Source organism: Pseudophryne corroboree, chromosome 1, assembly GCF_028390025.1.
Source record: "Pseudophryne corroboree isolate aPseCor3 chromosome 1, aPseCor3.hap2, whole genome shotgun sequence".
Taxonomy (NCBI): Eukaryota; Metazoa; Chordata; class Amphibia; order Anura; family Myobatrachidae; genus Pseudophryne; species Pseudophryne corroboree.
Window position 1 is genome coordinate 13,785,106 of NC_086444.1, and position 15,044 is coordinate 13,800,149.

Consider the following 15,044-nt stretch of genomic DNA (forward strand, 5'->3'; position numbering starts at 1 on the left):
TACATCTCTGAATCAGGGGGGTCATTCCGAGTTGTTCGCTCGTTATTTTTTTCTCGCAACGGAGCGATTAGTCGCTAATGCGCATGCGCAATGTCCGCAGTGCGACTGCGCCAAGTAAATTTGCTATGCAGTTAGGTATTTTACTCACGGCATTACAAGGTTTTTTCTTCGTTCTGGTGATCGTAATGTGATTGACAGGAAGTGGGTGTTTCTGGGCGGAAACTGGCCGTTTTATGGGTGTGTGCGAAAAAACGCTACCGTTTCTGGGGAAAACGCGGGAGTGGCTGGAGAAACGGGGGAGTGTCTGGCCGAACGCTGGGTGTGTTTGTGACGTCAAACCAGGAACGACAAGCACTGAACTGATCGCAGTTGCCGAGTAAGTCTGGAGCTACTCAGAAACTGCTAAGAAGAGTCTATTCGCAATTCTGCTAATCTTTCGTTCGCAATTTTGATAAGCTAAGATTCACTCCCAGTAGGCGGCGGCTTAGCGTGTGCAAAGCTGCTAAAAGCAGCTTGCGAGCGAACAACTCGGAATGAGGGCCCAGGCCCGGTTGGAGGAAGGTAAACTGCGACATTGTAAGTAGAAGCGCCTATTGCAGTATTTACACATTGAAAAAGGGATTGATGCGTTATCGCTTGGAGAATGATAAAATGGAGAGAGATAAAGTATCAGCCAATCAGCTCCTAACTGTCCGATTTCAAACACAGCATGTAACATGGCAGTTAGAAGCTAATTGTCCTGTACTTTATCTCCAAGCGATGATACATATAGCCCACTATCTCTCAGGCTGAAACAAAAAGACTCATTTATAAGACTTTGTAAATAGACATATTTTGGCATAATTGCTACACGAAAACGACCGTAATTAGGGCAAACTTTTGTGGTATTGATTAGACAGAAAAAAACGTAATAGGAAACGGTGAGCGGATAAATATCAGTGCAATTACTGGAGTATAAATAACAAACACCTATAGTTATAGTTACTAGAATAAAAGTAAATAATGTATGATATTGGCCAGCAGATAAACTTGTCATAATTGAGATAATGTAAATTACAGCAATTAGAACCACTTAATGTGGATTAATTACAGTACGAATTTGAGATTCAACAGTTGCGTTATTTGTTAGCGTTAAATAGGCATCAGTCTATTATACTATTCAAAGCACCAGATTATGTTTTATTGTAATTAGCAGAATGCAAAATACAACCATTAGAAATACATTCATTACACTTAGTCTTGGTGAATATAAAGCTGCTCTGATTTGCAGCAGATTCAGAAATCCAGGACAGAGAACTCCGGTAATAAGTTTGGCAATGTATGGGTGACAGTGTATGGGTGACAGTGTACAGGTGACAGTGTACAGGTGACAATGTACGGGTGACAATGTACAGGTGACAATGTACGGGTGACAGTGTACTGGTGACAATGCACAGGTGACAATGTACAGGTGACAGTGTACAGGTGACAATGTACGGGTGACAATGTACGGGTGACAGTGTACTGGTGACAATGCACAGGTGACAATGTACGGGTGACAGTGTACGGGTGACAGTGTATGGGTGACAGTGTATGGGTGACAAAGCACAGGTGACAATGTACAGATGATAGTGCACAGGTGACAGTGTACGGGTGACAGTGTATGGATGACAATGTACGGGTGACAGTGTACGGGTGACAGTGTATGGGTGACAATGCACAGGTGACAATGTACGGGTGACAGTGTATGGGTGACAATGTACGGGTGACAGTGTACAGGTGACAATGTACGGGTGACAGTGTATGGGTGACAATGTACAGGTGACAGTGTACAGGTGACAGTGTACAGGTGACAATGTACGGGTGACAATGTACAGGTGACAGTGTACAGGTGACAATGTACGGGTGACAGTGTACGGGTGACAGCGTACTGGTGACAATGCACAGGTGACAATGTACGGGTGACGGTGTACTGGTGACAATGCACAGGTGACAATGTACAGGTGACAGTGTACGGGTGACAGTGTACTGGTGACAATGCACAGGTGACAATGTACGGGTGACAATGTACGGGTGACAGTGTATGGGTGACAGTGTACTGGTGACAATGCACAGGAGACAATGTACAGATGATAGTGCACAGGTGACAGTGTACTGGTGACAATGTACAGGTGACAGTGTACGGGTGACAGTGTATGGGTGACAATGCACAGGTGACAATGTACGGGTGACAGTGTACGGGTGACAGAGTACTGGTGACAATGCACAGATGACAATGTACGGGTGACAGTGTACGGGTGACAGTGTATGGGTGACAAAGCACAGGTGACAATGTACAGATGATAGTGCACAGGTGACAGTGTATGGATGACAATGTACGGGTGACAGTGTATGGGTGACAATGCACAGGTGACAATGTACGGGTGACAGTGTACGGGTGACAGTGTACTGGTGACAATGCACAGGTGACAATGTACGGGTGACAGTGTATGGGTGACAATGCACAGGTGACAATGTACGGGTGACAGTGTACGGGTGACAGTGTATGGGTGACAATGCACATGTGACAATGTACGGGTGACAGTGTACGGGTGACAGTGTATGGGTGACAATGCACACGTGACAATGTACGGGTGACAGTGTACGGGTGACAGTGTACGGGTGACAATGCACAGGTGACAATGTACGGGTGACAGTGTATGGGAGACAGTGTATGGGTGACAGTGTATGGGTGACAAAGCACAGGTGACAATGTACAGATGATAGTGCACGGGTGACAGTGTACTGGTGACAATGTACGGGTGATAGTGTACGGGTGACAGTGTATGGGTGACAATGCACAGGTGACAATGTACGGGTGACAGTGTACGGGTGACAGAGTACTGGTGACAATGCACAGGTGACAATGTACGGGTGACAGTGTATGGGTGACAAAGCACAGGTGACAATGTACAGATGATAGTGCACAGGTGACAGTGTACGGGTGACAGTGTATGGATGACAATGTACGGGTGACAGTGTACGGGTGACAGTGTATGGGTGACAATGCACAGGTGACAATGTACGGGTGACAGTGTATGGGTGACAATGTACGGGTGACAGTGTACAGGTGACAATGTACGGGTGACAGTGTATGGGTGACAATGTACAGGTGACAGTGTACAGGTGACAGTGTACAGGTGACAATGTACGGGTGACAATGTACAGGTGACAGTGTACAGGTGACAATGTACGGGTGACAGTGTACGGGTGACAGTGTACTGGTGACAATGCACAGGTGACAATGTACTGGTGACAGTGTACTGGTGACAATGCACAGGTGACAATGTACGGGTGACAATGTATGGGTGACAGTGTATGGGTGACAGTGTACTGGTGACAATGCACAGGTGACAATGTACGGGTGACAATGTACGGGTGACAGTGTATGGGTGACAGTGTACTGGTGACAATGCACAGGAGACAATGTACGGGTGACAGTGTACGGGTGACAGTGTATGGGTGACAGTGTATGGGTGACAAAGCACAGGTGACAATGTACAGATGATAGTGCACAGGTGACAGTGTACTGGTGACAATGTACAGGTGACAGTGTACGGGTGACAGTGTATGGGTGACAATGCACAGGTGACAATGTACCGGTGACAGTGTACTGGTGACAGTGTACGGGTGACAGTGTATGGGTGACAATGCACAGGTGACAATGTACGGGTGACAGTGTACGGGTGACAGAGTACTGGTGACAATGCACAGGTGACAATGTACGGGTGACAGTGTACGGGTGACAGTGTACGGGTGACAAAGCACAGGTGACAATGTACAGAAGATAGTGCACAGGTGACAGTGTACGGGTGGCAGTGTATGGATGACAATGTACGGGTGACAGTGTATGGGTGACAATGCACAGGTGACAATGTACGGGTGACAGTGTACGGGTGACAGTGTACTGGTGACAATGCACAGGTGACAATGTACGGGTGACAGTGTATGGGTGACAATGCACAGGTGACAATGTACGGGTGACAGTGTACGGGTGACAGTGTATGGGTGACAATGCACATGTGACAATGTACAGGTGACAGTGTACGGGTGACAGTGTATGGGTGACAATGCACACGTGACAATGTACGGGTGACAGTGTACGGGTGACAGTGTACGGGTGACAATGCACAGGTGACAATGTACGGGTGACAGTGTATGGGTGACAGTGTATGGGTGACAGTGTATGGGTGACAAAGCACAGGTGACAATGTACAGATGATAGTGCACGGGTGACAGTGTACTGGTGACAATGTACGGGTGACAGTGTACGGGTGACAGTGTATGGGTGACAATGCACAGGTGACAATGTACGGGTGACAGTGTATGGGTGACAATGTACGGGTGACAGTGTACAGGTGACAATGTACGGGTGACAGTGTATGGGTGACAATGTACAGGTGACAGTGTACAGGTGACAATGTACGGGTGACAGTGTACGGGTGACAGTGTACTGGTGACAATGCACAGGTGACAATGTACGGGTGACAGTGTACGGGTGACAGTGTATGGATGACAATGTACGGGTGACAGTGTACGGGTGACAGTGTATGGGTGACAATGCACAGGTGACAATGTACGGGTGACAGTGTATGGGTGACAATGTACGTGTGACAGTGTACAGGTGACAATGTACGGGTGACAGTGTATGGGTGACAATGTACAGGTGACAGTGTAAAGGTGACAGTGTACAGGTGACAATGTACGGGTGACAATGTACAGGTGACAGTTTACAGGTGACAATGTACGGGTGACAGTGTACGGGTGACAGTGTACTGGTGACAATGCACAGGTGACAATGTACGGGTGACAGTGTACGGGTGACAGTGTATGGGTGACAATGCACACGTGACAATGTACGGGTGACAGTGTACGGGTGACAGTGTACGGGTGACAATGCACAGGTGACAATGTACGGGTGACAGTGTACGGGTGAGAGTGTACTGGTGACAATGCACAGGTGACAATGTACGGGTGACAGTGTATGGGTGACAGTGTATGGGTGACAGTGTATGGGTGACAAAGCACAGGTGACAATGTACAGATGATAGTGCACGGGTGACAGTGTACTGGTGACAATGTACGGGTGACAGTGTACGGGTGACAGTGTATGGGTGACAATGCACAGGTGACAATGTACGGGTGACAGTGTACGGGTGACAGAGTACTGGTGACAATGCACAGGTGACAATGTACGGGTGACAGTGTACGGGTGACAGTGTATGGGTGACAAAGCACAGGTGACAATGTACAGGTGATAGTGCACAGGTGACAGTGTACGGGTGACAGTGTATGGATGACAGTGTACGGGTGACAGTGTACGGGTGACAGTGTATGGGTGACAATGCACAGGTGACAATGTACGGGTGACAGTGTATGGGTGACAATGTACGGGTGACAGTGTACAGGTGACAATGTACGGGTGACAGTGTATGGGTGACAATGTACAGGTGACAATGTACAGGTGACAGTGTACAGGTGACAATGTACGGGTGACAATGTACAGGTGACAGTGTACAGGTGACAATGTACGGGTGACAGTGTACGGGTGACAGTGTACTGGTGACAATGCACAGGTGACAATGTACGGGTGACAGTGTACTGGTGACAAAGCACAGGTGACAATGTACAGGTGACAGTGTACGGGTGACAGTGTACTGGTGACAATGCACAGGTGACAATGTACAGGTGACAGTGTACGGGTGACAGTGTACTGGTGACAATGCACAGGTGACAATGTACGGGTGACAGTGTACGGGTGACAGTGTATGGATGACAATGTACGGGTGACAGTGTACGGGTGACAGTGTATGGGTGACAATGCACAGGTGACAATGTACGGGTGACAGTGTATGGGTGACAATGTACGTGTGACAGTGTACAGGTGACAATGTACGGGTGACAGTGTATGGGTGACAATGTACAGGTGACAGTGTACAGGTGACAGTGTACAGGTGACAATGTACGGGTGACAATGTACAGGTGACAGTTTACAGGTGACAATGTACGGGTGACAGTGTACGGGTGACAGTGTACTGGTGACAATGCACAGGTGACAATGTACGGGTGACAGTGTACTGGTGACAATGCACAGGTGACAATGAACAGGTGACAGTGTACGGGTGACAGTGTACTGGTGACAATGCACAGGTGACAATGTACGGGTGACAGTGTACGGGTGACAGTGTATGGGTGACAGTGTATGGGTGACAAAGCACAGGTGACAATGTACGGGTGACAGTGTACGGGTGACAGTGTATGGGTGACAGTGTATGGGTGACAAAGCACAGGTGACAATGTACGGGTGACAGTGTACGGGTGACAGTGTATGGGTGACAGTGTATGGGTGACAAAGCACAGGTGACAATGCACAGATGATAGTGCACAGGTGACAGTGTACTGGTGACAATGTACGGGTGACAGTGTACGGGTGACAGTGTATGGGTGACAATGCACAGGTGACAATGTACGGGTGACAGTGTACGGGTGACAGAGTACTGGTGACAATGCACAGGTGACAATGTACGGGTGACAGTGTACAGGTGACAGTGTATGGGTGACAGTGTATGGGTGACAGTGTATGGGTGACAAAGCACAGGTGACAATGTACAGTTGATAGTGCACAGGTGACAGTGTACGGGTGACAATGCACAGGTGACAATGTACAGATTACAGTGTACGGGTGACAGTGTACGGGTGACAATGCACAGGTGACAATGTACGGGTGACAGTGTACAGGTGACAGTGTACTGGTGACAATGCACAGGTGACAATGTACGGATGACAGTGTACGGGTGACAGTGTATGGGTGACAATGCACAGGTGACAGTGTACGGGTGACAGTGTACGGGTGACAGTGTATGGTTGACAATGCACAGGGTGACAATGTACGGGTGACAGTGTACGGGTGACAGTGTACTGGTGACAATGAAAAAATCACCTGCTAGCGATCAGGTCTGAATTAGGCCCAGAGGTCACAGTGTTAGCGGCCATGTGAGTACTGTGTCTGGGTAGGTTTGATGTGCAGTAGTGTTCGGCATATGTGTAAGGGGCATTATGTGTGTCATGTGTATAAGTGCACTAATAATGTGCAGCATATGTGTAAGGGGCATTATGTGTGTCATGTGTATAAGTGCACTAATATTGTGCAGCATATGTCTAAGGGGCATTATGTGTGTCATGTGTATAAGTGCACTAATAATGTCCAGCATATGTGTAAGGGGCATTATGTGTGTCATGTGTATAAGTGCACTAATAATGTGCAGCATATGTGTAAGGGGCATTATGTGTGTCATGTGTATAAGTGCACTAATAATGTGCAGCATATGTGTAAGGGGCATTATGTGTGTCATGTGTATAAGTGCACTAATAATGTGCAGCATATGTGTAAGGGGCATTATGTGTGTCATGTGTATAAGTGCACTAATAATGTGCAGCATATGTGTAAGGGGCATTATGTGTGTCATGTGTATAAGTGCACTAATAATGTGCAGCATATGTTTAAGAAACATTGGGCCTAATTCAGACCTGATCGTAGCCGGGCAAAATTTTGCACGGCTATGATCAGTTACTCAGACATGCGGGGGGACGCCCAGCACATGGCTAGTCCTCCCCGCATGTCTGGCCCTATCACTGCCGCACAAGTACAAAAGCATCGCACAACAGCGATGCTTTTGTACTTGACGAGTAGCTCCTTACCAGCGCAGCTCCTGTGCGCTGGCAGGGAGCTACTGACACTGTACGGGTCGCAGCGACTGTGTGTGAAGTCACGCAGCCGCCACTGCCCGCCCCCCGCATGGACCGGGCACACCTGCGGTGGCCCAATGATGCCAGCCTGCCCCCTCCAGCACAGCGAACACCTCTGCCAGCCAATCAGGCAGAGGCGATCGCTGGGCTGAGATAACCATTGGCTGTCTGGCATGCGCTGGCGCACTGCGGCACCGACGCATGCACACTGCAGCGCCGGCGCATGCACAATTCAAACCTGATCGGCTGCTGTGCAAAAACGCACAGCAGCGATCAGGTCTGAATTAGGCCCATTATGTTTATAAGGACATTACTGTGTGGGATTATGTGTATAAGGACATTAATAATGTATGGCACTATGTGTATAAGGTGTTCTACTGTGTGGTGTAATGTGAATAAGGAGCAATTCAGTGGGATGTAATGTGAATAAGGAGCAATTCAGTGTGATGTAATGTGAATAAGGAGGAATTCAGTGTGATGTAATGTGAATAAGGAGCAATTCAGTGTGATGTAATGTGAATAACGAGCAATTCAGTGTGATGTTATGTGAATAAGGAGCAATTCAGTGTGATGTAATGTGAATAAGGAGCAATTCGGTGTGATGTAATGTGAATAAGGAGCAATTCAGTGTGATGTAATGTGAATAAGGAGCAATTCAGTGTGATGTAATGTGAATAAGGAGCAATTCAGTGTGATGTAATGTGAATAAGGAGCAATTCAGTGTGATGTAATGTGAATAAGTGGCACTAATGTTAGGACTGGAGTAATGTATATAAGGTAAAGTGATACTACTTTGTGATGTAATGTGAATTATGGATACTATTGAATGATAAAATGTGAATAAAGTTGCAGTACTGTGTGGCGTAATTGGAATTGGGGGTACTATTGTGTGGCCACGCCCCTTCCCAGCAAGAACACACCCCTTTTTGGTCTGTGCGCCAAATGTGTGAACTGTTCCTATTTAAAATATATGGGGTAAGAATACCAAAATGAGGACTACTATGGGTGAGCGGTGATGGGGCTGGGAACGCACAGCAGCGATCAGGTCGGAAATAGGCCCATTATGTGTATAAGGACATTAATAGTGTGTATCATACAGCGTGTGTGAGGGGCATTACTGTGCGGTATTATGTGTATAAGGACATTAATAGTGTGTATCATACAGCGTGTGTAAGGGGCATTACTGTGTGGTATTATGTGTATAAGGACATTAATAGTGTGTATCATACAGCGTGTGTAAGGGGCATTACTGTGTGGCATTATGTGTATAAGGTTCTCTACTGTGTGGTATAATGTATAAATAGGGCACTACTGTGTGGTCTAATGTGAATAAAGAGCAATAGGGTGTGGTGTAATGTGAATAAGGAGCAATTTAGTGTGATGTAATGTGAATAAGGAAACTACTGTGTGGAGTAACATATATAAGGTAAAGTAGTACTACTGTGCGATGTAACGATACTAAGGGACACTATTCCATGATATAATGTGAATAAAGTTGCACTATTTGTGTGGCGTAATATGAACTGAGGGTACTATTGTGTGGTCATGCCCCTTCCCAGCAAGAACACACCCCTTTTTCGGCTGTGCGCCGAATGTGTGCACTGTTCCTATTTAAAATATAGGGGATAATAGTACCAAAATAAGGACTGCTATGGGTGAGGGGTGATGGTGCTGGGAAAGGGTTGCAGGGTCAGAAGCGGAGCTAGCGGCGGTTCTAGGGGGCACAAGCCAAAATCTTGCCTAGGGCATCATATTGGTTAGGGCCGGCTCTGGTGACAGTGTACGGGTGACAGTGTACGGGTGATAGTGCATAGGTGACAATGTACGGGTGACAGTGCATAGGTGACAGGATACGGGTGGCAATGCACAGGTGACAATGTACGGGTGACAGTGCACAGGTAACAGTGTACGGGTGACAGTGCACAGGTGACAATCTACGGGTGACAGTTCACAGGTGACAATGTACGGGTGACAGTGCACAGGTGACAGGATACGGGTGACAGTGCACAGGTAACAGTGTACGGGTGACAGTGCACAGGTGACAATGTACGGGTGACAGTGCACAGGTGACAGTGTACGGGTGACAGTGCACAGGTGACAGGATACGGGTGACAGTGCACAGGTAACAGTGTACGGGTGACAGTGCACAGGTGACAATGTACGGGTGACAGTGCACAGGTGACAGGATACGGGTGACAGTGCACAGGTAACAGTGTACGGGTGACAGTGCACAGGTGACAATGTACGGGTGACAGTGCACAGGTAACAGTGTACGGGTGACAGTGCACAGGTGACAATGTACGGGTGACAGTGCACAGGTGACAGGATACGGGTGACAGTGCACAGGTAACAGTGTACGGGTGACAGTGCACAGGTGACAATGTACGGGTGACAGTGCACAGGTGACAGTGTACGGGTGACAGTGCACAGGTGACAATGTACGGGTGACAGTGCACAGGTGACAGTGTATGGGTGACAGTGCACAGGTGACAATGTACGGGTGACAGTGCACAGGTGACAGTGTACGGGTGACAGTGCACAGGTGACAATGTACGGGTGGCAGTGCACAGGTGGCAGTGTACGGGTGACAGTGCACAGGTGACAGGATACGGGTGACAGTGCACAGGTAACAGTGTACGGGTGACAGTGCACAGGTGACAGGATACGGGTGACAGTGCACAGGTAACAGTGTACGGGTGACAGTGCACAGGTGACAATGTATGGGTGACAGTGCACAGGTAACAGTGTACGGGTGACAGTGCACAGGTGACAATGTACGGGTGACAGTGCACAGGTGACAGTGTACGGGTGACAGTGCACAGGTGACAATGTACGGGTGACAGTGCACAGGTGACAGTGTACGGGTGACAGTGCACAGGTGACAATGTACGGGTGACAGTGCACAGGTGACAGTGTACGGGTGACAGTGCACAGGTGACAATGTACGGGTGACAGTGCACAGGTGACAGTGTACGGGTGACAGTGCACAGGTGACAGGATACGGGTGACAGTGCACAGGTAACAGTGTACGGGTGACAGTGCACAGGTGACAATGTACGGGTGACAGTGCACAGGTAACAGTGTACGGGTGACAGTGCACAGGTGACAATGTACGGGTGACAGTGCACAGGTGACAATGCACGGGTGACAATGGGGGTGATTCCGAGTTGTTCGCTCGCTAGTTGCTTTTAGCAGCATTGCACACGCTAAGCCGCCGCCTACTGGGAGTGTATCTTAGCTTAGCAGAATTGCGAACGAAAGCTTCACTAATTTTCTCGTAACGATTACCCCGCAGTTTCTGGGTAGCTCGAGACTTACTCAGCCATTGCGACCAGCTCCCGTCCTTTTCGTTCCTGGTTTGACGTCACAATCACACCCAGCGTTCGCCCAGCCACTCCCCCGTTTCTCCAGCAACTCCCGCGTTTTGGAACTCGAACGCCTGCGTTTTTCCGCACACTCCCATAAAACATCCAGTTTCCGCCCAGAAACACCCACTTCCTGTCAATCACACTACGATCAGCACAGCGATGAAAAATCTTCATTATGCCGTGAGTAAAATACCTAACTTTTGTGTAAAATAACTAAGCGCATGCGCTCTGCGAACATTGCGCATGCGCAGTTAGCGGATAATCGCAGTATAGCGAAAATCGGCAACGAGCGAACAACTCGGAATCAGCCCCAATGTACGGGTGACAATGCATGGGTGACAGTGCACAGGACAGTGTACAGTGACAGTGGACAGGTGACAGTGCACAGGTGACAATGCATAGGTGACCATCAGCTGATCCTCCATTGTCCAATCCTGGAGCTCCTTTCGTCAGCTGACTGCAACATCCAATGAATCCACACTGCAAGGTATAAAGGTAACTTCCTAGGACTACCAATTCGTCAGTACAACAGTCTCTGGGGGTAATTCCGAGTTGATCGTAGCTGAGCTAAATTTAGCACAGCTACGATCAGGCACTCAGACATGCGGGGGGGACGCCCAGCATGTCAGTGCCGCCCCCCCCCCCTTCCCCCTGCAGAAATGCTTTTGGCGATGCGGCGATGCTTTTGCATTTGAGGAGTAACTCCCGGCCAGCGCAGCCCCTGCGGCTGGCCGGGAGAACCTCTTAGCTGGCCGGGTCGCAGCGGCTGCGTGTGACTTCACGCAGCAGCCGTGGCCCAGCCCCCCAACGGTCCCTCCACACCTGCTTTGGCCGGACCGCGCCCCCTAACTGGCAGCTTAGCACCGCCGTCCAGCCCCCTCCTGCTCAGTGACCGCCTCTGCCTGTCAATCAGGCAGAGACGATTGCAAGGGAGCAACGACCTTCAGCCGTCCAGCATGCGCCGGCGCACTGCGGCGCCGGATCCAACCCAATCGCTGCGCTGCGATAAACTGCAGCGAGCGATCGGGTCGGAATGACCCCTCTATCCAGGAATTAACCGCTCTGTGCTGAGCTCATTCATTCCAGTGACTTTGTATGATCCGGTCCATTCTTATTGCATTCCGGCTATTTCTATTTGTACTTTGCCTTTCTTCTGTGTCTTTCTGCAATACTGCCAGTGTTAAGATTCCGGATCAAGCCCGGTGAGCACTCCAGTCCGTTCCGGTTCCGTTCCAGATACTATTGTCATTTGAACTTGTGTCTTACTTTAATACTGTCAAATGTCAAGATTCCTGATCAAGCCCGGTGAGCACTCCAGTCCGTTCCGGTTCCGTTCCAGATACTATTGTCTTTTGAACTTGTGTCTTACTTTAATACTGTCAAATGTCAAGATTCCTGATCAAGCCCGGTCAGCACTCCAGTCCGTTCCGGTTCCGTTCCAGATACTATTGTCTTTTGAACTTGTGTCTTACTTTAATACTGTCAAATGTCAAGATTCCTGATCAAGCCCGGTCAGCACTACAGTCCAATCCAGTTCCATTTTGAATATTATTGTTACTTGAACGTTATCTTTTTCAGTCCAATCCAGTTTCATTCCAGTCATCATTCCTGTGGCTATCCTGGTACCTTCTGTCAGCATACAGTAAGTGCAGTGAATTGTGGATGTTGTTCTTTAATAAGTTTTATTCCTTATTATAATTGCCTCTGGGCGTGTCACTACTAAAACATCAACAATTCTTTCAAGTCTCTGCACCATACCTGGTTATAGCCTCCTCAATTCATTTATATTTCCTCTGTGTCAGCTCCATCCACACACGCCTGTCCAAATCCAACCAAACCCTCAAGCGTGACACCTGAAGAGATGAGTTTACAGGGAACACTTGAAGGTTTGGAGACTAGAGGAGAGTCTTATTGTGCATGGGAGGGCATTCCACAGAGTGTGGATGAGATGTAGATCTTGTTCAGAGCGGAGAGGTCGGGTAGGGAGATATTGGGGAAAATTTACTAAGGTGGGAGATTTTTAGAACTGGTGATGTTGCCCATAGCAACCAATCAGATTATATCTATTATCTGCTAGAAGCAGCTAGATAAATGGTAAGTAGAATCTGATTGGTTGCCATGGGCAACATCACCAGTTCTAAAAATCTCCCACCTTAGTAAATTTACCCCATTATGAGATGAGTGAAGAGATGTACATTGGTGTAGTTTGGTTAATGGCCTTGTGTGTGAGTAAAAATATTTTACAGATGGAGCCTCTGTTATCTTTGCCTGCCTTGTCGCAGGTGTGCGCTCCCAGCGTGACTAGGCGGTCCATCCGCCTAGTCACGCTGGGAGTGCACAGAGCCGCTTCCCATTGTAAGTGTCTCTGTCTGGGCTCGTGTGCACCCGCCCGTACAGAGACACTCTCCATTTAAGTGATTGGGGAGCGTCTCCGTCCGGGCGCACGCACTGGTCCAGACGAAGACCCTCACAGTGACTAGGTGCGCCCAGGTGGGCGTGCCCAGTCAGACGGAGCAAAGATAATGGAGGCTCCATCTGTATATTGAATACAGTAGAATACAGGTAACCAATGGAGGGACTGACAGAGTGGATCCACAGATGAATGGCTAGCGAGGAAGATCAGCCTTGCAGCTGCATTCAGAATGGATTAGAGTATTTGCAGTGTCTTGTGTAAGGTATGGTCATATTTTGGATATGGTTCTTAGATGTATGTCACATATTTTAGAGACAGACTGAATGTGGGAATAAAGGACAGATCAGAGTCAGGATGACATCTAGGCAGCGAGCTTGTGGGGTAAGGGATGATTATTGAGTTATCAGCAGTGATAGAGATATCAGGTTGGTAACTAATATTGGCCAATGGAAATATAATTACTTGTGTTTTGGAAATATTAGGTTTGAAGTGGCGAGATGTCATCTAAGATGAAACAGCAGAAAGGCATTCAGTGACACGGCCCAATACAGATGGTGACAAATCTAGGGAGGAGAGATAGATTTGAGTATCTGGGGATGATAGGTAGATTTGATGATACTGAAATCCAAAATAGCAGATTTGTTTGGCAAGAGATGAGGTATAGATTGAGAAAAGCAGAGGACCTAGATCTGAGTCTTGCGGTACTCCAACTGAGCGAGGTAACAAAGAGGAGGTGGAATCAGAGAAGCAGACGCTGAAGGAGAGATTAGATAGGTAGGATGAGAACCAGCTGTGGGCTGTGTTGGGCACGAAATCCTGACTGAAGTGGGTCCAATAAATTGTGTGAGTTAAGAAAGTGTGTGAGGTGAGTGTAGGCAAGTCTCTCAAGTAGCTTGGAGGGGCATGGGAGCTGAGAGATGGGACGGGAGAGATGAATGGGAGCTGAGAGATGGGACGGGAGAGAGGAATGGGAGCTGAGAGATGGGACGGGAGAGAGGAATGGGAGCTGAGAGATGGGACGGGAGAGAGGAATGGGAGCTGAGAGATGGGATGGGAGAGAGGAATGGGAGCTGAGAGATGGGATAGGAGAGAGAAATGGGAGCTGAGAGATGGGACGGGAGAGAGAAATGGGAGCTGAGAGATGGGACGGGAGAGAGGAATGGGAGCTGAGAGATGGGACAGGAGAGAGGCATGGGAGCTGAGAGATGGGACGGGAGAGAGGCATGGGAGCTGAGAGATGGGACGGGAGAGAGGAATGGGAGCTGAGAGATGGGACGGGAGAGAGGAATGGGAGCTGAGAGATGGGATAGGAGAGAGAAATGGGAGCTGAGAGATGGGACGGGAGAGAGGAATGGGAGCTGAGAGATGGGACTGGAGAGAGACATGGGAGCTGAGAGATGGGACGGGAGAGAGGAATGGGAGCTGAGAGATGGGACAGGAGAGAGAAATGGGAGCTGAGAGATGGGACGGGAGAGAGGAATGGGAGCTGAGAGATGGGA